Below are 24,594 nucleotides of genomic sequence, written 5' to 3'. Positions count from 1 at the left end.
CGAGATTTTTACTTTAAGACATGTCCCGTCAATATAAGCATCTGGGTCATTTGCGATCAAATTTGGCACAACAGCATGTAACCGCTCTCGGGTGACTGTTCATATCCTAATCCGTCTGGAGTTTCCTTTATGATAAAGTTACTGTTTAACTGCGAATATGTCTCTTTAATTTTGTGAGATCTGGGAAGATTTTTGAACAGCATGTAAGTTCATGAATAAGCATTGTTGCTTACATTAAACACATCTAATACATACAAGAGTCTATTGTTGCTGTCTTCCTCTTATTTCTTTGTCTTTTTTGGGGATAACCACCCTTTTCTATTAGTATTGACAAAACCTTGGTGTTGTCCTCTTCAACAAAAGATAGTGCATCCTTACACTGTATCATCCTTCCTTGTTCTTTGTCTTTCAAGGATTTTCCTTTTCTTTGCATAAGAGTGATCCTACAGTTAGCTAGTATTTGCCTTTTCCGATCTCTGTCCTGGACCGTCTGGGAGCCTTTACTTTTCAGTTTACATTCGGGTTTTAGTGCTTCCACTAGTTTAGTTTCTAACTGCTGGTTTTCATGTTTTAAATTATCAATGATGCACTCCAAGTTTTGTTTTATTTCATTAACTTTTAATTCACTGCGATGTCCATCTATACTTACATTCCACTTGTATTCTTTTTAGAAAGATTGGCTAAAAATGTCTGAACTGCCTTCCACCTTTCCTTTTACACGTTGCTGCTTGTTTTCTGAGTCTGAATAATTCTGATTTCATATTGTCCTTTCCCTTTCGCTGACAATATAAGACACACCAATTTCGTCCTCTAACTTGCTAATGAAAGATTCCATGTTTTCTTTGGTCAACTGATTTTCCCAAAAGTTACTCTGCAATATGTTAAATAACGTCAGTTTTGAAATGACTACCATGATGAGACGTAAAACTGTAACTTTCATGCTGGACTCTTGCCTATATGACTATAAACTGGTGGCATTGAGGAGAGATCTTTCAGTCGGGACACGTTTCCTGGGGCTTTGACAAAGGTGAATGAAAGTTGATAGCCTCTATCGAGGAAACACTCCTCTACGTGGTCTGGAAAGACTGTGAAATCAACCAGTGACCTCCAGCTTACCAAACCAAAACTTGACTGTGTCAGTTTTGACAAAAAGTTATCACCTTGAGCATTGATGACTCTGTAATCCCATCCGACTCCCAGTATGGGCTCTAAACATTGTCTGGAGGAGATCAGTACACTGTTCTGTCTCTCCTGGTCTGGTAAACCTCACCAATCTGTTTAATTACCTCGAAATCATCACTGGTTATAGGTACTGGAATAAACAACTTGCTGTCTGTGTGTGAGTTATTCAGTGCTTCTTTTATTTCAATCTGTAGTTGTCTAAGTGGTAGTCTGTCTGGTGGAGTAGTGTCAACGATGTCCTCAACCTTAATTAATTCGTCATATGAAGTGCTCCATCCTGAAAAGTAAATCTCTTAAGTTTTGTGTAAGAAAATATTTTGTGATTTTTTATTGTGATTTTAAAAATACTAAACACAAAGGCCCATTTTGGGCGCAGAAATTCAGTTTCAGAAACACAGTTTACAAATATCTGTCGGATAAAGTACGTTTTAGAAGTTCCAAACATCTTCAAACAAAATACAGTGGAATCTGTCATATTCGGACCTTGGGTAATTCGGTTTTCTTTACAGTTCGGACCTTAGTGCTGGTCCCAGCAGAACTTAGTTAAACTATCATTACATCAAACGCTGAATAAATCGGTACTAGTGTTTTGTAGAAATTCTACACTTTACCACTAACCACTAGGTTATGTCATTCAATTAGATACCAATGTAATGAACCCGGCAAAATCCTGTCCTTGGTCGGTCGATAATTCTAATGGGATACAACCCAGGTGTCCATGTTTCTTTTTGACTGGAGGTACTGGCCTTACCACAAGTCTACGCCCATCAGCCAAGTCTCTGTAAATGATAAATCTGTCAATCAGGATCTGGATGTAAAAGGAAGAATGTTTTAAATAACGTTTAATCTCATGTGTAGTAATGATACAAAAATAAATTGAAGATGTATTTTTCCCCAACTAAAATTAAATAAGTTGAAACTACTTTACTAAGTTTCACGGGGTACAAATTCAGGCGTCACCGGTGAGTTTGCAACGTGCCGTCCCACGTGGAATCTTTATTAACGTTTCTACCAAATAATGCTTATATCAGAGTAAAACATCAATTAAAACAAAACGTAGGTTGTTGTTAGATGTTAAGCTTATTTACCTGTAAGAATTGACTTTTGATCCGTCGATATTTATAATTTGTCTTTGACGCAGACGTCTGCTTATTTCTTTCGCCGCCATATTTGTCAGGAGCGACCGAGGGGAGATAACTCTCATCCATGTGACATAATTTTTCATCTCTGTCTCAATATGCGCCGGTAAGGTCAACTGTGTTGCTGACTGAGTTTAGTTTTACGCCGCTTTTAGCAATATTCCAGCAATATCACGGCGGGGGATACCAGAAATGGGCTTCACACATTGTGCCCATGTGGGGAATCAAACCCGGGTCTTCGGCGGGACGAGCCAACGCTTTAACCACTATGCTACCCCACCGCCCTCAACTGTATGGCATAATGCAACGTTAGAATCTTATAGTCGTCTTATATTTCTAGGTAAATATGATGCATACCAGCATGTTTAGTCACGTAAACCACAATTAATAAGAGATGTTAGTTGCCGTGTTGCGATCGATGTGCTTAGGTGCGCGGAATTACCGGACGGCATATAATATGATGCGTTAACTGAGAGATCTGTTATTTGGAACGGGTTATAAAGCGCACTAAGATGCTTGTTTGATCCCGGTTATGTAAATTATGTGAAGGGATATGCATTTATGTTATCTACTAAGCATATACACGCGCTAGGAATATGAATGGGTTTGCCATTGAGCAATCATTGCGCGAGTCAGTGAAGCGCCAGCGCATCACACACGGGGAACCAGACTGACGTAGTGGGAGTTACCTCCCTTGAACAAAGTGTCCACAGGTGTTCCTGATCAGCTGGTGTGCAAGCCTTCTGCTTGGAATTGTCAAGTAAACACTGGAGTTCGTCCTCAGCACGTTGTCAGTAGATTGTTACATTGACTGGAAAGATGGCTTCCATTGGAAGGCTTGATGACAAGGTTGCCCTGGTGACAGGTGCGTAAGATTAAGTAAAGTTAAGAATTATAACGATTGATGCGCTTAATGCCATGAACCAGAGACCATATACCGATGGTCTCAGCATGAACCAACAAATAATTAATCTTCTCGTATGTCATCTTTTCATCGTTATTCCTCGGTGCATTTCTCGATTCTTCTGTTTGGTAAAGTGGCGTTTGTAGAAATAACAATAGTAATTCTGATACGATGTGGAAAACAGCTTAAATTGCCTATGTAGTAGATTATTTTCGTGTTAGTGGATACTAGTAGTCCTTGATCCCTTGAAAATTAGGGTGATTGGTACCACTTGGGGCAGCAAAGGGAGACCTATTTCTTTCAACAGCCCTACATGTGGTTATAATGTTTTGATGTTATAGCAAAGTATTTGTGGCAGCTATTTCATAAATATGATCTTTGACCTCTGAGGTGTCTCAAAATCTTGGAAAAATCAATTTTTGCTGCCATGTGAAAGAAAACAAACTTTATTAAAAAAACATTTAGTTGTTAGGAAGTGTTTGTTTATAGCCGAGAGCAGTGATGCAGTACTATACATTCAAGGCGTGACCCTGCCTAGTATATATGTGTCCCAGTCCACCCAGCTGTGAATGGGTACCTCATTAGAATGAGAAAGCCACAATAACCCTAAAGGCATAGTGGCTGCAAGAGCTGTATATACCCCAGGGAGTTGAGATTGATAATACGAGATGCACGTTGAGATTGACATCAATGATCGAGAGGAAAATACCAGCACCTTGAGCATGCACTAGTTGCCTGGATATGTGCTATATAAATATCCTATAAATAATAATAATAATAATAATATATAGGACCGCATCAAGGCAGTGTTGGGATTTTGTGGTGAAACTGATCATAGATACTGATATCATTCTGGAACTGCAATTCTTGAGAGGCATTTAGAAGTTGGTGAATATTTCTACATTCTGGAACTGCTGTATTCCAGCAACTGAGGTCAATCACATATGTGTAAGTTGCCCTAAGTTGGCACAGTCTGGCCATAGCTGTCACGCGATATCATTTTGGAAGGGACTAGCAACTTGGTTGTTCAGGTTGGGTATTCTGCCAACACCGGTGATTAGTTTAGCGACAAATACTCAACAGTTACACAACATTTCAGGCTTTTAGGGTTGAAAAGATTAACGCTTATTTCAACCTCACTCTATGAATAATCAGAATGTTTTTGCATGCATCTAAAAGAATAAGGCTTCATTCAACTTTACTCTATGGATGATCACAATGTTTTATTCATGTACATGTATCTATAAGAAAATAGCTTCTTTCAGCTTCATTCTATGCATGATCAGAATATTTTATGCATGTGTCTAAAATGTTTTGCCTAATTCATTCACTCTGTGCATGATCAGAATGTTTTATGCATGTTTCTATTTTATTCTCAGCAGATTTTGTTCTGGTGAAACAACAGCCTATCTGTCATTTTGTACAAAACTCTTGAATAAAATAAAGCTTCATTTAATTTCACTAAATGCATAATTACATGTATAATGTTTTGTGAGTATCTTAAAAGTTCTCAGTAGTTTTTGATCTGGTGAAACAACTGACAATTTGTTCCAAACTTTGAGACCTTCTGCTGAGTTACTGGGTAGAATAGCTGGGGTTTAGGCACCCAGGTGATCAATTTGAACTGATAGCCACCCCAACCAGTTTGCAACAAAACTGTTTTGTGTTGAGATTAATGTAGGGTACATGACTGACTGACTGAATTTAGCAATATTCCAGCAACATCCGTGGCGGGACACCAGAAATGGGCTTCACACATTGTACCCATGTGAGGATTGAACCCGGTCTTAGGTGTGGCGAGCAGCGCTTTAACCACTAGGCTACCCACCGCCGTAGGGTTACATGCACACATCGGGGTAAATATGATTCTGAGGTTTCCAACACAAACCAAACTGGCTGTATCTGTGTCACTAGGGTGAAAACGTGGAAGTCATTTATGTTAAGATTTAGTTCCTGTCACAGAATGTTTTTAAGCAATGAAGAAACGTGTATTTTCAGGTGCCAGTTCCGGTATTGGTGCCGGCACAGCCATATTGTTTTCTCAGCTGGGAGCCCGTGTCATCATCACAGGGAGGAATGAGGAGAACCTGGAGAAGACAGCAGAGCAGTGTAACCAGGACAAGTACAAGGTGAAGGTCACGGACACGTTGGGATAGGCGTTTTCATATGCAGTGTTTAAGATATATAAGGTAACAAGGTATCCAAGTATGCGGTGAAGGTCATTGGCACATTGAAATTCACAAATAAATTCATCTTCAGTGTATAACATATAGCATGTAAGCAAGTTTTTTGTGCCTAGAATTAGACGGGTTTGAAGCGGGGTGGCCTTATGAACTGCTTAGAAGTATAAGGTGAAGGTCATTACCCATGAACAACTGTGTATGATATACGGTACAAGGTAAACAGGAATCCAAATATGTGCATATCACAACTAGGTCTCTCACGAGTCCAAAATTTGGGACTCGAGTACTTGAGGAGTCAGACCCGACTCGGACCCGAGTACCCGACAATTTTGATGCTTATCTAAAACCAAGCATACACGTGGCTGTTCCAACTTCCAATCTACGAATAATGCAGCATATATATGTGAATCCAAACGTTCCTGAATAAAGCAATTGATATTCAGTGTCAATGGAAGTATCTATTACCTTTTTTTCTTATTATTGCAAACAGAATGTGAAGGCAACGTAAGTGTCACTGTGACCCAGTTGTACAGGATCAATTATGTGATTAATATTCATGAGTTGGGCCGGTGATACCTTATTACGCATGTAAATGCTGTAACATGATAGGTTGTGTCCCAGGAAAAGAAACCAATCAATGTACTTCTCTTTTCTTTTGGTTTTAACTTTGACTGTGCTTTCAAGATTATCTAATATTAATATGTCTTTGCAGTTATGACATATTAGCAACTTGTAAACATTCACCTAGACGATAAGTCACATAATCAATTAACCTTAATCATTGTTACCTCGTAAGGATGGGAATAACTCGATGCGCCTTGTGGCAACAAGAGTTGCATGATCCCCAGGGAGTTGAGACAATAAGATGTACCGTTGAGGTTGACATCCAATGATCGAGGGGAAAAATACCAGTGCCTTGAGCATGCACTAGTGCGTGAATATGTGCGCTATGTAAATATCCAATAATAATAATAATGGTTAAATTGTGGCAAAACACGTGCGCAAGCAGGAAGATATTTAGACAAAGCATTCATTGATTGGTGCTGCATTGGATATCTTGTAAAGATGGGTCGACTATGGAACTTAAAGAATAAAATATGTAAATCAGGATTGATGTTTATTTGAGATTTCTTATAGTGAAAACGTTTTGGTTTCAAACTAAAGACTAAGCATTTATTGAGTAACACTACACTGAATTTCTTCTTCTGAAACTCTCCTGAACGGAGATCACGTCAATGGTATTTATTGTGATTAAAACTTTTAACTATTTCAGGATTTAGGTCTCTGAGTGTGAATGCTATTTCGAATGTGTATGTATGTGTTGATTGTTCATTATGTAACACTGAAATACACCGGATAAGAACGACTGAATATCTATGTAGAAAACAAGTTGAACAACAAGAGTGAAGACTAATTGTATCAAATTGTTTGTTTAGTGAAATTAATGCAAGAAACCAAGAACACAGGGCCAAGTTGTAAAGAAAATAGATTATTATTGATACACGACAGATATCATACTACCATTTCTTTCATTTTTGCTTTTAGAAATTGCCATTGAAAGTGACATAACTTTATCATGAAACAACAAGTGAATAACACAACTTATTGAAATTAAAATATGAATGCAAACCTGTATGCCTTAAGACGGCATTTCAATTTTCCACTAAATCACAATCAAAATGCGTCCAGGCATTTTTTTCTCATGATCATCCATCTTGATTGCATGAGACGTTTAGAGTTATCTCCCCTGCAAGTCCTGGAGTCCTTTCAGTTGGACTTGAGTCCTGCTTTACCCGACTCGGCCCCGAGTACCCTAGTACTCGTGAGAGCTCTAATCACAACCCGTATGACTTGGCATGGAATACAGTGGTAAACATACAAAGTGGCTGAGGGAAGGTCATTGACACGTTGAAACAGCCATGGACTACTGTGTACAACATCTTAGATGAAAAGGATCCCTACATAGCTTGCCATCTTTGAGCACTTGTCACTTATGGAGCCCCCATATTTGCTTATCAACAAATATTATTCATACATAGTATGATATAAATATAAATGGCTCTATACAGGTTATACATCATAGGTGTTGCGATACTTTTAAACATGTGTATGTTTTTAAAAGATTTCAATATACCACATCAGACTTTTGTGCGGCAGTATTGACATCAATGTCACTTCAATCATTTAATAACACCGGGGCCGGGGGAGAAGCCTAACTGTTAAAGCGTCCGCTCGTCACGCCAAAGACCCGGGTTTGAATCCTCACATGGGCACAATGTGAGAAGCCCATTTCTGGTGTCCCCCGTCGTGATATTGCTGGAATATTGCTAAAATCGGCGTAAAACCATACTCACTCACTCAGTCACTAATAACGCTGCATGTCAACCAAACATAATTAATAAAGTGGCAGAAGACCAACCTGCCATGAAGTGTGTTTTCTAAGTGGGAAAGTCAACTAGTCAACTAAGTTGCTAAGTGACTTACTCACTCACTCACTCACTCACTCACTCATTCACTCGTAACCACTTATAACTAATTATAGACGACCTGTATGAAAGAGTACAGAATTTGAATATGTACGAGTGTTCGACAGAAGAGTAGCCTAGGGATACACCTGATGTCACTTCCATTATATGATAGCACAACAAGAAGACCAAACGTTCTCTATTCCTTTGGGGTGCATTGGGGAAGCCAACTCGCTCTCTCTCTCTCTCTCTCTCTCTCTCTCTCACTCACTCACTCACTCACTCACTCACTCACTCACTCACTCACTCACTCACTCACTCACTCACTCACTCACTCACTCTCACTCACTCACTCACTCACTCACTCACTCACTCACTCACTCACTCACTCACTCACTCACTCACTCACTCACTCACTCACTCACTCACTCACTCACTCACTCACTCACTCACTCAAGACAAGACATTTTTGTTTGTATACATTGTCTTGTCTCATGAAGTTCCATGTCCTCCACAGCCCGTCCTCCTGACTGGTGACCTGTCAAAGGAAGAGGACACGAAGCGTATTGTGGAGGAAGCCATCGCAGCCACAGGCAGGCTGGACATTCTGGTCAGGAACATTTAAATTAAAGTTACTTATTGCAGTCACTCCATATCATTTATATATAGCCCAGAAACGTTGTGACATACAATAAAGAAGAAGTTGTCATCCATAATATTTGCGTTCTACATAAATGCAGTTTTCATTCCTCAGCCACATCCATGTGCCATTCATGCACTATAATGTTGTGGACCGCCTCCATGGTGTAGTGGTTAGAGTGTCCGCCCGGAGAGCAGAAGGTCGCGGGTTCGATCCCCGACCGCGTCATACCAAAAGACGTTAAAATATGGTACTTGTTGGTTCCTGCCTGGCGCTCGGCATTAATGGGTACAACAAGGACTGGTCGGCTCGGAGTCAGTATAATGTGTCTGAGTGGGGTATTCCTGCTTCACTGCAGCATGGTATCTCAGTGGGCTAGCACTATAAAACCAGCTTAAGTCTAGGGTAGTACAAGCAGCCACACATGCATGCACATCGTCATATTAGCGAAATATTCTCAAGCACGACGTAAAAACCCAATTTCACCTCACCTCACCTCACTATAATGTTGTATGGTGCTCTGTACTCGTATGTGCGGATCATGTTTGTTTTCACTTGTCAACTCATGCAAAACTCCAAACTGATTTGGCCTCTGTTTACCTAAAGTGTTGTGCTGCGAATGTATATATTTTTGTAGACAAAGGCCAAATTAGTTTGGAGTATCCTCGCTTAGTGGATTTTCCAACGCTTAAGAACATTCCTTGTTTTCTCAATTATTACGGGAACAATTATATAAGCTGCCACTAGCTCATTAAAGGCAACTTTATCTTGTACACAAGCCATCATCTCAGTATTTCCAATGCCTGTGGGACACAACCAGCCTCACTCTAGTGTGAGTAAACACTGCTGTTCGAAAGGTATGACGCCTGAAAACATAATCGTACAAAATAAGTCACTGTCAAGACCTGATGATAATGTTAAGAACACTGCTCATTGTTGAAGTGTCCAGCTGTGTTTTAGTAAGTTTTTCAAAACACCTGGGATTTACAGTATTGGCTGGACTAAAAAAACACATGTTGAAGTGTTCCGTTGAGCTGTTAATGAACACTGAGATTGGCTGTTATTCAAAGCGTATTATTTAGTTGTTTCTTTTTTTCCAAATTCATTTTGAATGTAAATTGTTAAATAAATGTGTTAGCAGATGTTTATTTGGCTTCTCTTGTTCAGATTGTTGACATTACCTGTATGTAAGTAAAAAAAGAGTAAGTGCCCACGTAACTGAGGGCAGGTGTGTCATGGGCCCATTTTCTGGAATGGCTATTAGTGGTTACTAAATGGTTAAATCGTGGAACCAAACCATTGGATCCAAATTCATTTGGTATTTTTTCAACTGAATCATCAGTAGATTTAGCTAAAATGTGTACAAATGATTGCTATTTCCGGCTTTCTTTACAAGAAAATATGCTCATAACATCGATCCTTTCACATCAAATAATGCCAGGCAGCACAGGTAGCACAGTTTAGAATTATCAGTCATCATGTCAAGTGGGATGTTTTATCAAGTATTTCATCTGTTTTTGCACCAAGTTTATTCACCGATTCATTTATCAGAATTTTCTGAAGTTATGCAGTGTAATTTTCTTTTGCGTAAAATGCTCGAATAATTCAATGCTTTCTTTTTCTCGCCTTCGTAGAATTTGGCTAGGGGAGGTAACTGGCTACTGAGTCTTGACATGAGTCCTGGAGATTTGGATGTAGTCAGAAGACACACAGTAGATATCTTAGCAATGTTTAAATGCTATGATATCAATAAAATTGATGAAAATTTTCAGATTTATGACAGCTGTATACAGTGTGCATTATGCACCATGGCATGTTGCTTTCAGTAAGTAACCAGGTGCGACTTCAGCAGCGCATTGGGCCAAGCTTGTTTTGTCACTCATCATAATGTCAAACAACATCCTTCATATAGGTATTTTTGTCTTTCATATAGGTCAACAGTGCTGGAATCCTCGAACCTGGTAGTATATAGAAACCACAAGTTTAGAACAATTTGACAAAACTTTCAACATCAATGTAAGGTGAGACTGTTTTTAAATACACATTTTATTGTAATAGAAATGCTGTACAAGTAGTTAAAACAAGTCTTGCAGTAGTATCGTGACAGTATTCTACTTTCCCTTCCAGCAAGATAGGTTTCTGACTTTTTTCATGGATGTCAAGCCTAACATGTCTGCATATTCCGATCTTTCTACGGCAAGATAGTTCACTGACTATATTAGTCTAATTTCCACCCTTGTCAAACTAGGCTGGAGTTATACAGAGTTATATTTCAGTTGGGATAATGATTCTGTGCATAGTCCAATCATGTAACTGTAACCTTCTAGCGCTTCACAGGCAGCTTGGGTTATCGAGGGGTAATAATGAACTGTGTGCTCTATGAGCATGCTGTCAGTGTGGACTAGTTATTATTAGGATCAAAATCGCAAAACGAAACAACATAATGGTGTGTGCAGGGTTCGTTCACATGCAGGAAATGCAGAGCATGTGAACCGATAACTGGACATAGGCAGACATTTTCCAAGTCTTTTCATGTTTTGAATAATAAGACCGGTTTTGTTGCAAATGAGATCTTGATTATCGATCAAACAGTCTTTTTGACTGGGCTCTGCCATTTCTTTGAAGCAAATGCTATGGATGTGAGAGGTGAAATCTGACTGATAATTCCTGTACTGATCTGGTGCAGTATGGTGGTCTTGCATGTGCCCACTTGGCCCAAAATCAACAAATTATGGCCATCGATGGCCCCTCTCACTGCCCTGTCTGCCACGTTAGTTTGTTGTTTTCCACAAACACGTGGAAATTGACCAATGAGAACCGTTTTCTGTTCCGAGTCATTCCGAGATTTTCGGACAGGGTCGAGGTTTACCTAAGGCCGGCCAGACGTTTGTTCAAAACGGAGGGTAGTGGTAATGCGAGGGTCAGTGGTCAAATATGAAATGTAGTTAGACGAACTAAATACGATGAGCAGAAGGCCAAAAGAATAATCTACAAGCTCAACACGTTGTTTTGTGAAAACATATATGGTTTGATCAACGCATGCGCTAAAATAGTCGCTACCGCATCGCGGTTTTCGATCAGGCTCTGAGCATCAAGCGAGTGTCATCCCTTGTGTATTTTATGTAATGAGTGTAGCGGGAGAATTTTCTAAAAAATCCATTTCTTCACCGATTTCGTTCAAATTTGAAACATAAGTTACTCATAACATATAAAAACAATATACGGTTGCAAAAATCTAGATTTTCTATTTTTTAAATTTATTGTCCAAACAGTGATTCGAACCCCTGTGCATGAAAGCTATATACATTCAGTACCACACTGTGACGACCTGTGACACAAGACACTCCCTCATCGTTGTTTCAGGTCCATCTACCACTTAACAATGCTGTGTGTGCCTCACCTGGTGAAGACGAAAGGCAACATCGTCAACGTCTCCAGCGTCACAGGGCTCCGAGCAGTATGTTATTTTATTTCATGTTTAGGCCAGACCAATTTTATTTCTTGTTTTATGTATTTTTGTCCTCAGAAAACCTAAAGGCAGGAGGGAAAAAAATACGTAAATAAAATCACTAGTCAAAGTAATAACTTTTCTAAATACTCAAAGTATGGTACTTTTGGCAATTTATGAAGTGTATATGGGGCAAAAAACAATGTGAAAACAAAATTTCTTGTATGTTTACATTTTTGGCCAATAAAAACATTAGGATTATATTTTTTGAGCGGGGAAAATTCATTTTTATTTTTTTTCTTATTCTTGATAAAATGCAACAGGCAGATCCATAAAACAAGAAATGAAATTGGTCTGGCCTTAAGTAGATATGTCTGATTTACATTAAATCCAAGATGTCATCGTATCCCAGTTGTCTAGATTGATGCTCATGCTGTTGATCTCTGGATTGTCTGATCCAGATTTGATTATTCACAGACTGCCTCCATATAGTTGGAATATTGCTGTCTGAAAGAGTTGCTAGTATATCCTTTTAGTTTTTGTTTTGTTGTTTTTGCGGAATCAAAATTTGCTGGAATTTTTTAAACATTGTCCTTTTATTTCTCTTTTTGATAGCATTACTGAAAGTGTCAATGTTGTTAAAATGTTGATTTGGGATCAACAATGTCAGTCATGAACAACTGCTACAAGGCTCCAGACAGGGACATAGGAGTCACATTTCAGTTGCACTGTATGAATGCTAATGTGAGAAGATTATGGAATTGCAGTCCAAGTCATTCCCTGTCTGTAATTGTTTCAGTTTCCAGGTGTCTTATCATACTGCATGTCTAAGAGCGCCATTGACCAGATGACAAGATGTGTGGCTCTGGGTGAGTATTCAAGATATACACTGACAAGTGACTTATTTTTATCAATATTTGCTATTGATGATACTTCAGTTATGGGGGTTTGGGTTCTGGTAATATGATTGTGTGTGTTTCATGCTAATGTTTTTCTTTTTCACAGAATTGGCTCCTAAACAAGTCAGAGTTAACTGCGTAAAGTAAGTCTCTTATTCAATATAATAGTTCATTAATATTGCACATTTATCCATGCACATTGCATGCTTAGAGCGCTGACATATTACCCTGATCAACGAGTACAGAACATCCCTGTGGAGAATACAAGGTTCAAATTCAGACTACCATCGCATCATACCAGGTACCCAATTTACTGCTGGGTGGACAGAGGCAATTTTGGACAAACCCACTTGCCTAAGGTGAGACCACATGTATCACATGTGCTTTGTTGTGGGACAGGACTGAAGTCCTAGAAACTCTCAGGTGTCAAGCTGCCAAGCACGGTCGCCCATCCAAGACCTCTCCACGCTCTCAACTGAGCTCATTGATTATAACAATAGTCATGATGATAACAATAGTCATGAATATATAACAATACTCATGATTATAACAATAGTCATGATTATAACAATACTCATGATTATAATAATAGTCATGATTATAACAATACTCATGATTATAACAATAGTCATGATTATAATAATCACCATTATAGCTAAAATACATGGAATTATCATGAAACGGCCCTCCCATTATCAGAAATTTGCGGGCCGCTGCAAATGATATTGGACCACTCAACCTTAACGATGGGCCACTATCAGTTCTGTTGTCAAGTGACGTCATAGTGGGTGCATGGGCTTACGGTTCATTTGACATTAATTGGCTTTCGGCTGGCAGATATTCTGGGTCAAACAAGTCAAAGCAACCCGAATTCCCGCTATAAATAGCGGTAATATTGGCTTTCTTGTTGGTGCTAACCTTAACATTTGCATTATTAAGGCTGTTGATGGACCAAAACCGAACACTGACATAGTTTGACATGTTGCAGGCTATGGTTTTGTCAAAGGCCAAGGTAGAATATCGTCACTTTCTGTTGTGGCATCACTTGAATTATTCGATGACGTAATTGCATTCGGGCAGTCAACCCTGTCAGAAGTTGGTTTTGAGTAAACTTACAGTCAAATTTCTTCATTGTTTCCTTTTCTTTTCAACATAAATTCCATGTATTTTAGCAATAATAACGGTAATGCTATTTTTGAGGGCATTATCATTTGCAGAAGCCCTCTGTCTTTTTCAGCTGCCCTCCTTCGTCGGGCAGTTAATGGAAGACCTCGGGCTTCTGCAAATGATAATGCCCTCAAAAATAGCATTTTTGTGAACAAAGTCTATGAAAATATGCTTGTTCTGTTTTATAACATATTTGATCACAAATGGTAAGTGTTATCCTCTGACCGATTGGTTACAGCCCAGGTGTGATTGTGACAGAGGTCCACAAGAGAGGAGGTATGACGGAAGAAAAGTATGCACAGGTAAGTTGTCCTCACAGCTGATGACTCCATATACCTGGAATATTGCTGAGTGCGGCATTAAGCTACAAACACAGCTGATGCATCATGTGAAGTATTTTGCTCTGATACAGTCGAAGTAAACTTAGGTTCAGTGTTATTCGTTACACTGCTTTACTACCCTAACAAACTCTAGTAGAGCATTACCCGTGAAGGTCCGGGTTAGAATATTGATCTTGCTTGTCGTAAGAGGCAACTAACTGGATCGGGTGGTCACGCTCGCTGACTTGTTTGACATATGTCATCGGTTCCCAATTGTGCAGATTGATGCTCATGCAACATGTTGATCACTGGATTGTGTGGTCCAGAATCGATTATTTACAGACCGCTGCCATATAGCTGGAATATTGCGGAGTGTGGCGTAAAATTAAACTCACTCACTCTAGTAGAGTGTCACATCAGCTAACCTTTGAGTGACCTATTACTGTCCAATCAAACATGAGATGGATTTAACCAATCAGACAACAGCTACAATTTAGGATTAGGCAGGACTTACAAAATTTTGTCCTCCCCGGTCATTGACAATGATCAAAAGAAAATATGCATATATTTAACCTGCAGTATATATGCTTGTATGCTTCTGACATAGTTACTATTAGCTTATATTTCCGCAAGATGACATCCTTGAATAGTGACAAAAAGCAACTGTTTACTCACTGTGGTGAATAATTGCATTCTCTATGTGTATCACTCGCAAGCAATCGTGCGGAAAATAGCATTCGGAATCATTCGAGTACAAATGTTTTCGAGGTAAAAGTTCAGACAGAATGTGCGAATGTTAACTATCGCAATTTGGTAAGCTGTGTTCTCATTGGTCAGTTCAAAAGTTTAGCTGACACGACTCTCTACTAGGGTTTGTTAGAGCAGGGATACTCTACAACAGGGATAGGTCACTCGCTTTCTTTCTTTACCATTTGTACTAATTAACGTGTGCCTCGTCATGCTCCAACGCACACAGTGACTTGGTTCGGTCCCAACGCAATTTCGCAGCGTTTAACAGTACTTCAGCCAGTGTATTGTATCAGTCAGAATTTTACAATGAATGAATGAATTAAGAGCAAGAATGTTATGTGAATGAATGAAAGAATTTAAGAAAAAGAACAAAAGAAAAAGAACATATGTGAATGAATGAAAGAATAAATGATACACCACGGCCATCCCTCCCCAAACATGTTAAAGAACGCAAAACTATCGGTAGAACACATGTGTTAACATCAGCTGTCCTTTTAAAAAAAAAAATTACTTTGAGACCTTTTTTAACATTAGTAACTAATTCAGATATTTTATTGCATGTGTGGAATGACATGGGCATTGACAGAATGTTAACTGACACTGTCACAGACCCCTCAAAAACAGAAAGTTTAGAACTATCACAAAGCGTTGTAAACACCTTTCCAGTTTTGTCAAATACTAAGATCAACAAGAAAGAAAGAAGTTTTAGAACTATAACACTCAAGCATCACACCCAAACAAAAACAAAAAACAATTTAAAACTATCACTATTACTTGCAAACACCTTTCACCTGATGGTATATTCCACACATAAAAATTGAAGGTGTATGTGAAAGATGTTTTTGAACAATAACTAGAAACACTCAAACAACGCCCTATAGTATTTCAGTGGCAGATCGGCGATATGTCATATTTTTCACACACCTCAAATACACCCTAACAAAAAAAAATTAATTATAAAAATATCACTATTACTTGCAAACACCTTTCAACTAAAGGTATATTTCCCTTCTAAAAATTAAACGAATATGTGAAAGAAGTTTTTAGCGATATAATTTAGTCTTTCTTCGCTGTGTACTGAGAATTGAAGCCAGTGAGCTACAACATGCCCACTTGAAACTTTACTACAAATCTACTGTACTTATACTGACACTAATAACAATTATTTGACTTAAAATGAAGTGACAGAATAGGTAACTTATCTTCTACATGTAGCTTTCAGTTGTCACAACACTCAGCGTATGTAATCAGCTGTTGAAAATAAACCGGGCTCAATCTTAAAAACTACGCTGCCGCCATATTGGCTACACTGGTCACGTGACGAGCCGAGGCATAGCTTAGGAGCTTTCCGAGGAGTGACCACTCCCCCTTATATAGTCTCCCTGGTTAGAGTCAGTATAGCAGTGTAACGAATAATACTGAGCCTAAGTGTACTGTGACTGGCTCTGATACTGTATGACTCTGCATGATGATCTGTAGAAGGAGGTCTGTCATCTTAGAAACCAATCAGCTATGATCTGTCTGTACAAATCCACGTCCATGGAGTTATTCCAAAAATTTGCTTTGTGATTCTGTTGTAGTATCTTGAGCATCTGATTGGATGCCGATTAAACAATTAGTGAGACTTAGGTAATATAACAACGTATGGTATGGATTGAGGTAATATAGTTTTCTAGTGAAGGAACCTTTTGCCTAATGTTCAGCTCACCTGTTGTCTAGGAATATGTAACTGACTCAGCGTTTAAAATTCCCGCCTGCCCGACCATCCGAAATGGTTTATTTTCTTCTCAGACGTTCAAATTTCAAAAGTAGCCTGTCCGGTGGTCTGGTAGATATGTTTACCCCAAACAGTATGTATTTCATAATATCAGACAGGTTCTCTTGTCGTCAGTTTGAGGTGTTTAAGGTATGATGAAAATTATGTGAAACTACTTACGATTGGACAGTTCATGTTACAATAACCAATCACAACACGTGTACTTTCAGTTTATTGTTGAAAACCGGACAGGCAAGTTCTGGACTAGTATTTTTTAAAGTTACCAGTCGGGCTGTTTGGCTTGGATTTTGGGAGTTTTAAACACTGACTGACTGTTATAAAATTGTTATGTATTTAAAGTTAGATTTGATTAGATGATTTTATTGAATGTTTCATCACTTCCGTGCCAAAGAAAATTATCCAGCCGTTTGCTTATCTGAATATTTCAATTATTTTCTAGGATTATACTCAGTGTTTCTGATGAATGCAACCAGTGAATGTTATTTGTTTTCCAGTTCCTTGAGCACTGCAAGACCACACATGCCTTAGGTCGAGTAGGAGAGGTCCGTGAAGTTGCCAATGTCATCGCCTTCCTGGCCTCCGACAGTGCATCATTCATAACGGGCAACACAGAGGCTGTAGATGGTGGTCGCCATTGCATGTGTCCACGATGAATGTCTCCTAGTTTCATCAAGACTCTGTATTTTCATCACAGAAGAAATCTATATCTCTTACATCAATTCGAAAAATTGTGTTTTCTTGAACTTCTTTTGAATAGAATAATTTATTGTATCACACCACTCTAACTATGACATAATGATCCCATCTTCAATACTACCCGAGGATTTATCAGTTTAGGGACCGTTCATAATTTATTGCTAGGTGGGGTGATGATGATTTTTATGGAGAAGCATGTACAATGTGAATGACAACACCACCCCACACCCACACCCCCGAAAAACTTATGTACAAAGTAAGTGGAACCCCCTCCCCCCTGTCATGTACAAAACCAATTACCCCACCCCTCTTTTTAAAGTCCCAAATTGCTCTTTCTCTCTCTGGGGGCGGTGGGGTAGACAAATGGTTAAAGTGTTGTCTCGTCACACCGAAGACCCGGGTTCAAATCCTCACATGGGCATAATGCGTGAAGCCCATTTCTGGTGTCCCCCACTGTGATGTTGCTAGAATATTGCTAAAAGTGGCGTAAAACCAAACTCAGTCAGTCTTTCTCTCTCTCTCTCCCTCTCTCCCCCCCCCCAAAAGTACATGTGTACACCCTACCAAAATGGGTGACCCACCCTTAAAATCAACCCACCCACAAGCCATAAATTATGATTGGTCCCCACAGTAAGGTATACACAGTATAACTCCATTTGACAGATGACTCTTTTATTTGTAAGAGACGAGTTTAATAACTCATAATGGTTATTCATATAAGCTCATGTTTTCCGCATTTCATTTACATGAGATAATGAATACAGTTTGATATATTCAGGATGTTATCTTTATTATTAACAGGATGTAGAAGACGTCCAACAACATCAATCTCATCAAATGAGGGCATTGCCTGTCATGTTAATATATAGGTGTCCAGGCCAAAGAAAGAATCTCATCGTATTATTCATGACTGAAAAGTTGCAAGAGTTTCACAAGATCTGTAAATTCTTTCCAATTTTTAAATAATTTGGATTGAGTGGACAATAATTAATGGATTTAGTGGACAGTTTCGCTGACTTCGTTTCATCATGTTTCATACAGATATTGTACACGGGTTATTAGCAAATAGCAAGTGAAACGAAGTCATGAATCTTATAACTTTTCAAGAGGGATCGTAAAATTTGAGTCCTTTTTTAAGATTTATGTACTTGTCAGCTTGCAGAAAGGGTTAACCTCTTTGGTCATGTGGACAAGGTGTCCGACTTCCGATCAGTAGGTCCGTGGTTCAAATCCCAGCACAGGACTCGGACAGTTTATGGTTGCTACATCATCATACCCGAAGGTGTGAACAATGTTTATAATATCACTAGACTGTCTGATCAACAATCACCAATTCTAGCCATATATACTATTTCTGTGTGTGGCATTTTAAAAGTTACGAAGTACAATATTGGCAGTCTTTTTATGGATATCAACTTAAAGATTCTAACTTTATCATCTGTATCTATTGACCACCACATGTATTGCGTCGTCATAGCATTGTGACGTCATAAGCATTGTGACGTCACGGCCGGAGTTAAAAGTTACTGTTCAGTTTTACCTGATGATGGGGCCAGAACAAGCCCTGAAACGTTGTACTCAGAATAAACAGATGTAACCCAGAAAAAATCTCTATGTTCATTAAAGATTCTTGTTCTGTGGTCAAGCAGGGAAACGGGGATAAAGGTGAGCCGAACCACCATTCACTAGACTATCTGGTTATCAGTCAGTAATTTTACACCTGCATGTATTATTTAAAAATTATGAGGTATATTCAATAAAAGGGTGTCATTAATATTGATAGTCTATATCTTTTATGAGAGAAATAGTTTAAAAGTGTAACAGGCACATCTGACTGAGATTTGCATTGAACGTCAGGTGACCATAGATTGTGTGAGATCATTGACCAAAGCGCCACGACGTCATTTACCATGAAAAGTCAAACTAATATTGGTTGGATCCGCCTCCTGGATTCGATGAGGCATAGTCCCAATCAAATGGGCAGTGAGGTAGCCGAATGGTTAAAGCGTTCGCTCGTCACGCTGAAGGCCCGGGTTCAATTACCCACATAGGTACAATGTGTGAAGCGCTTTTCTGGTGTTCCCCACCGTGATGTTGCTGGCAAATTGCTAAAAGTGATGTAAATCATACTCACTCACCTAACAATAAAACGTCCGATGTCAACTTGGTTCCTCCCATCCCATTCTTCTTGCAGGGCAGTGCCATGTTCATTGAGCATGGTCGCTGATTGTTGACGATGCCCTGTGTGCGGTCCAAGGACAACAAGTCTGGACTGAGTGCTGGCCATGGTAATGTGGTTGCGTTCTTCTGTTGGGGTACACAGTAACAGACCGCCTCCGTGGTGTAGTGGTTAGAGCGTCCGCCCGGAGAGCGGAAGGTCGCGGGTTCGATCCCCGAGCGCGTCATACCAAAAGACGTTAAAATATGGTACTTGTTGGTCCCTGCCTGGCGCTCGGCATTAATGGGTACAACAAGGACTGGTCGGCTCGGAGTCAGTATAATGTGTCTGAGTGGGGTATTCATGCTTCACTGCGGCATGGTATCTCAGTGGGCTAGCACTATAAAACCAGCTTCAGTCTTGGCTAGTACAAGCAGCCGCACATACACATTCACACGCATGCACGTCGTCATATGAGCGAAATATTCTCAAGCACGACGTTAAACCCAATTTCACCTCACCTCACCCAGTAACAATACAAGCCCTGTGTGCTCTCGCCTTGTCATCCCGAAACACAACGACGTCCATGTCGGTGTCCAAATTGCACCGTAGTACTGCCCAGTGGCACGTCCGTGAATAACATGTAAAGGTGTTCTGCCAGTCACGGTGATCGAACACCACACCATAACTGAACCAGCCTCAAAACGATCGTTCTGTCTAACGTCAAGGGCATGAAAACGCTCATTCCGTTTACGCCACATTCTGTTGTTCTGTGCTCTCAAGGAAGTAGAAAGTAAATCATCATTCACGAGGAAACATAATGTTTGCCAAACGACTTGGTCCAGCCAACCGCTCTTGACGTCTTCCTGTAATGGCGGTCTGTCAATGTCGCCAGAACACATGGACGTCGGGCATGCAGGTTCTATCTGTGGAGCCGATAACGAATCGTCCCACCTCTTCCTGTAACATCTGTAGCTCTGTGAAGATAAACCCTGGTTTCGTAATAGTCTTTCAGGTAAAACGGTCTTGTGAGCAAGTTGTTGCCCTTGGTCTACCAGATCTACGTGTGTCAGTAGAGGGTAATATCCGAGTAACTCTCCATTCCTTAAAAATAATGGAGCTGATGCAATGGAACAGTTACGAGGCTATTACCCTACTTAAATTACATTCAAAGTATTGGGAATATTTCTGTTATCAAAATTAAATGTCAAAATGACAAAATGAAGGCTTTAATTTGAAACTGGTACACATTGCTCCATTCCTGAAAAGTAATGGAGCGAGCAGACAATGGAATGACATTCTCTCTAGTTATGAATTACACAGTATAACACAGTGATGTTTCAGTATAGAAAGAGACATCACTTATGGAGGTCAATGCTCGGAATGCCAGACACTGGATTGTCTGGTCCAGGGTCTGTTATTAACAGACCACCGTAATATTATAACGGTACTGCTGTTTTTTAGGTCATTATCATTTGCAGAAGCCCGAGGTCTTCCATTAACTGTTGAAAAAGACCGAGGTTCTCTGCAAATGATAATGCCCTCAAAAATAGCATTACCGTTATTATTGCTAAAATACATGGAATTTGTGTTGAAAAGAAAAAGGAAACAATGAAGGAATTTGACTGTAAGTTTACCCAAATCAACTTCTGACGGGGTTGACTGCCCGAATGCAATTACGTCATCGAACAATTCAAGTGACGTCACAACAGAAAGTGACGATATTCGACCTTCGTCTTTGACAAGATCATAGCCTGCAACATGTCAAACTATGTCCATGTTTGTAGATTTTTCATCTGCCTTTAATACTATTCAACCTCATTTGTTAATTGAGAAACTTTTCAAAATGAATGTTAATTCTAACATCATCAAATGGATTAATTCATTTCTAGTTAACAGACAACAATTTGTACAGGTTACTAATGTGAAATCATCAGTTGTAAACACATCAACTGGCGCTCCACAAGGTTGCGTCATTTCACCAAGTTTGTTTATATTGTACACCAATGACTGTGTATCCAACGCAGAAACATGTTTTACAGTCAAATTCGCGGATGATGCTTGGTAGGCCTTATTAGGGAATCAGAACTTAGTTACAGAGCTGAAATTTCTAAATTTGTAGAATGGTGTAAATCAATTTTTTTATTTTTGAATATGCAAAACACCAAAGAAATGATCATAGATTTTAGGAAAGCTAAGTCAACAATAAATGCTGTAACTATTGAAGATAATGAAATCGAAAGAGTAACTGAATACAAATATTTGGGTACTGTCTTAGATTCGAAACTCTCCTGGAACGAAAACACTGAGAAAATATATAACAAAGGACAGCAACGCTTGCATTTTTTGTGGAAGTTTAAACATTTTAAAATCGACCAAACTATCATGATGTTATTTTACAAAACCTTTATTCAAAGTGTCATAAACTTTAATTTCTTGAGTTGGTTCAGGAACCTGTCTGTTCAGAATAAAAACAAACTTTCAAAAATCGTAAACACTGCGTCTAAAATTATTGGGCTTCCTATCGAAAGTATCGGCATTTGTTATGAGCAGCAAATTTTAAAAAAGGCAAAGAAAATTTTAAGTGATCCTACTCACATACTCTTTTCTGAATATTCATCATTACCTTCTGGACGCAGGCTGCGTATGCCGACTTTTAGAACAAACAGGGTTCGCCACTCATTTGTTCCAGCTAATATTAGATGCATTAACAACAAATTCTGTGACTTGTCTTTAAATTGTCAAAATTCTATTCAATATCTATGTTTGTGTACTAAATTGATGTATTTATATCCTGATTATTTCATGATTACCAATTGCAATGTTATGTATGGCTGCTTTATGAATGAAAAACTGGAGAACGTATGATGCAAAAACAATTTCCCTTGGGGCAATAAAGAATTATCTTATCTTATCTTATCTTATCTTATCTTATCTTATCTTATGTCAGTGTTCGGTTTTGGTCCATCAACAGTCTTAATAGTGCAATTGTTAAGGTTAGCACCAACAAGAAAGCCAATATTACCGCTGGGGAATTGGGGTTGCTTTGACTTGTTTGACCCAGAATATCTGCCAGTCGAAAGCCAATTAATGTCGAATGAACCGTAAGCCCACGCACCCACTATGACGTCATTTGACCACAGAACTGATAGTGGCCCGTCGTTAAGGTTGAGCGGTCCAATTTCATTTGCAGCGGACCGCAAATTTCTGATAATGGGAGGGCCGTTTCATGATAGTTCCATGTATTTTAGCAATAAAGCTGAATATTGCTGACTGCGGCGTTAAACAACAATGACATTTCTACAAACATACATATCAGAAATGTCGTCTTTATTGGACGGCCTCAGGAGGTACTAAGATACTGCAAAACTGCAAAAGAATTTCAGATACTGCAATAAATGTATAACTTGAACTGTTCCAGACAATGGTTAAGTTGTTCGAGTCAATCGAATTACCAGAGAAACTAGGAGCTGCAAGCTCAGAATGCAAGACTACATCGGTATCCAGCCTGTCACCGGTATCTCCGTCGAATAGGCGTATGGGCATTCCGTCTGTGATCATTTTCCACAAAAGTGGAGTTCTTTTTATATATGTATATAAGTCAAAGGCTTAGCGTTCGCCTATCGGACATTGTACTGGTACTTAAAGCCCAGAAACATGTCCAAAGAGGGTATCTCCAGGGTGTTATCGGGCGGAGAGTGTTCGCCAGAGACCCAGAACTGGCCAGAGTGATACAGAATCGGCCAGCGTAACACTTCTTGCTATAGCTCCTCAGGCGGTATGACGGGCAATATAACTAAAAAGGGCAACCCATCTGGGTGGACTTAACGATTTATTGTCACTGACATCGGAGAAGGAAATCTTCGTGTAGTCTTTGTCTCCATCGAACTAACTCCTGATGTTACGGATTAACATTGGAACTAACATAATACCACCATGATAAGATGGAGCGTTGTTTGATAAAGAAACACCAAGTGGTCATTTAGTAAGTGAAGACCTGACGGAAGTCGCCACGCAAATCCTTACTAGAGTGGTACGTGAAATATCTTCACATGAAAGGCCTAAGTGTGTGAGTGAGGATCAATACTGTCCTGGAATACCGTGGATCAGACACCTACGTTAAGTTGGTAAAATATGTCAAACAAATTCGAGGGGAATGTTAAAATCACGGATCGAGAATCCGACTCTTCATTGTTCCAAATTTGTAAGATGGCTTTCGATGAGTCAGTATGCCATCTCACGGGGCATCCACTTCTATCATCCAGCTCAAGAGCTCTTGAGTCATATCAACGGGTACATGTTTATCTAAAAGCGTATCGCAACACCTTGTTTTGAGATGGGCAGTGGTATTTCCCTTTGTATTATTCAAACGCAGTGATGTCAGCTGATGCAAATCGAGTGTGTGTTGGCATAGAAAATGAGAAGAATAATGTCAGTTTTGCTTGGATGATTTCACGATTGTTCGAAATAATGATGAAAAATTAGGTAAAACGTTCACTTGGAAAGTGTTTGGATACCAAGAGAGTTAAAGTGTTCACTCACGTGCGATGCTCATTCCATCCTAGGATTGACCATGGTTTGAGGTTCTGGACTTCTGCTGACCACGGAAGAGTTGCGGATGCTTCCTCGTGTAGGAAACTCATCACTGCAAGACTTATTACTTATTATTGTTGTAAACCGGCCTTGTGAGAACAGGATGGTTGTCGAAATATGGTAAAGAAAAACTCTCAAAGTTCCTCTCTAGTAATTTCCAGGTGCCAGTTCAGATATTGGTACTGGTACAGCCATATTGTTTTCTCTGCTGGGAGTCCGTGTCAGCATCAGGAAAACCTAAAGAAGTATAAGGTGAAGGTCATTATAACACAT

The 24,594-nt window shown here is 39.3% G+C and overlaps 1 pseudogene; it reads left to right on the top strand.

Annotated features, from left to right (window-relative positions):
* Nucleotides 1-3,003: 3,003 nt before the first annotated feature.
* Nucleotides 3,004-17,593, top strand: LOC124290079 (annotated as a pseudogene).
* The last annotated feature ends 7,001 nt before the right edge of the window (nt 17,594-24,594 follow it).

The sequence above is a fragment of the Haliotis rubra genome, unplaced genomic scaffold (assembly GCF_003918875.1).
Source record: "Haliotis rubra isolate DU_JTF1 unplaced genomic scaffold, ASM391887v1 Scf456, whole genome shotgun sequence".
In the NCBI taxonomy this organism is placed as follows: domain Eukaryota; kingdom Metazoa; phylum Mollusca; class Gastropoda; order Lepetellida; family Haliotidae; genus Haliotis; species Haliotis rubra.
The sequence above is the reverse complement of the archived record's forward strand: the minus strand, read 5'-3'. Positions and strand labels throughout refer to the sequence as shown.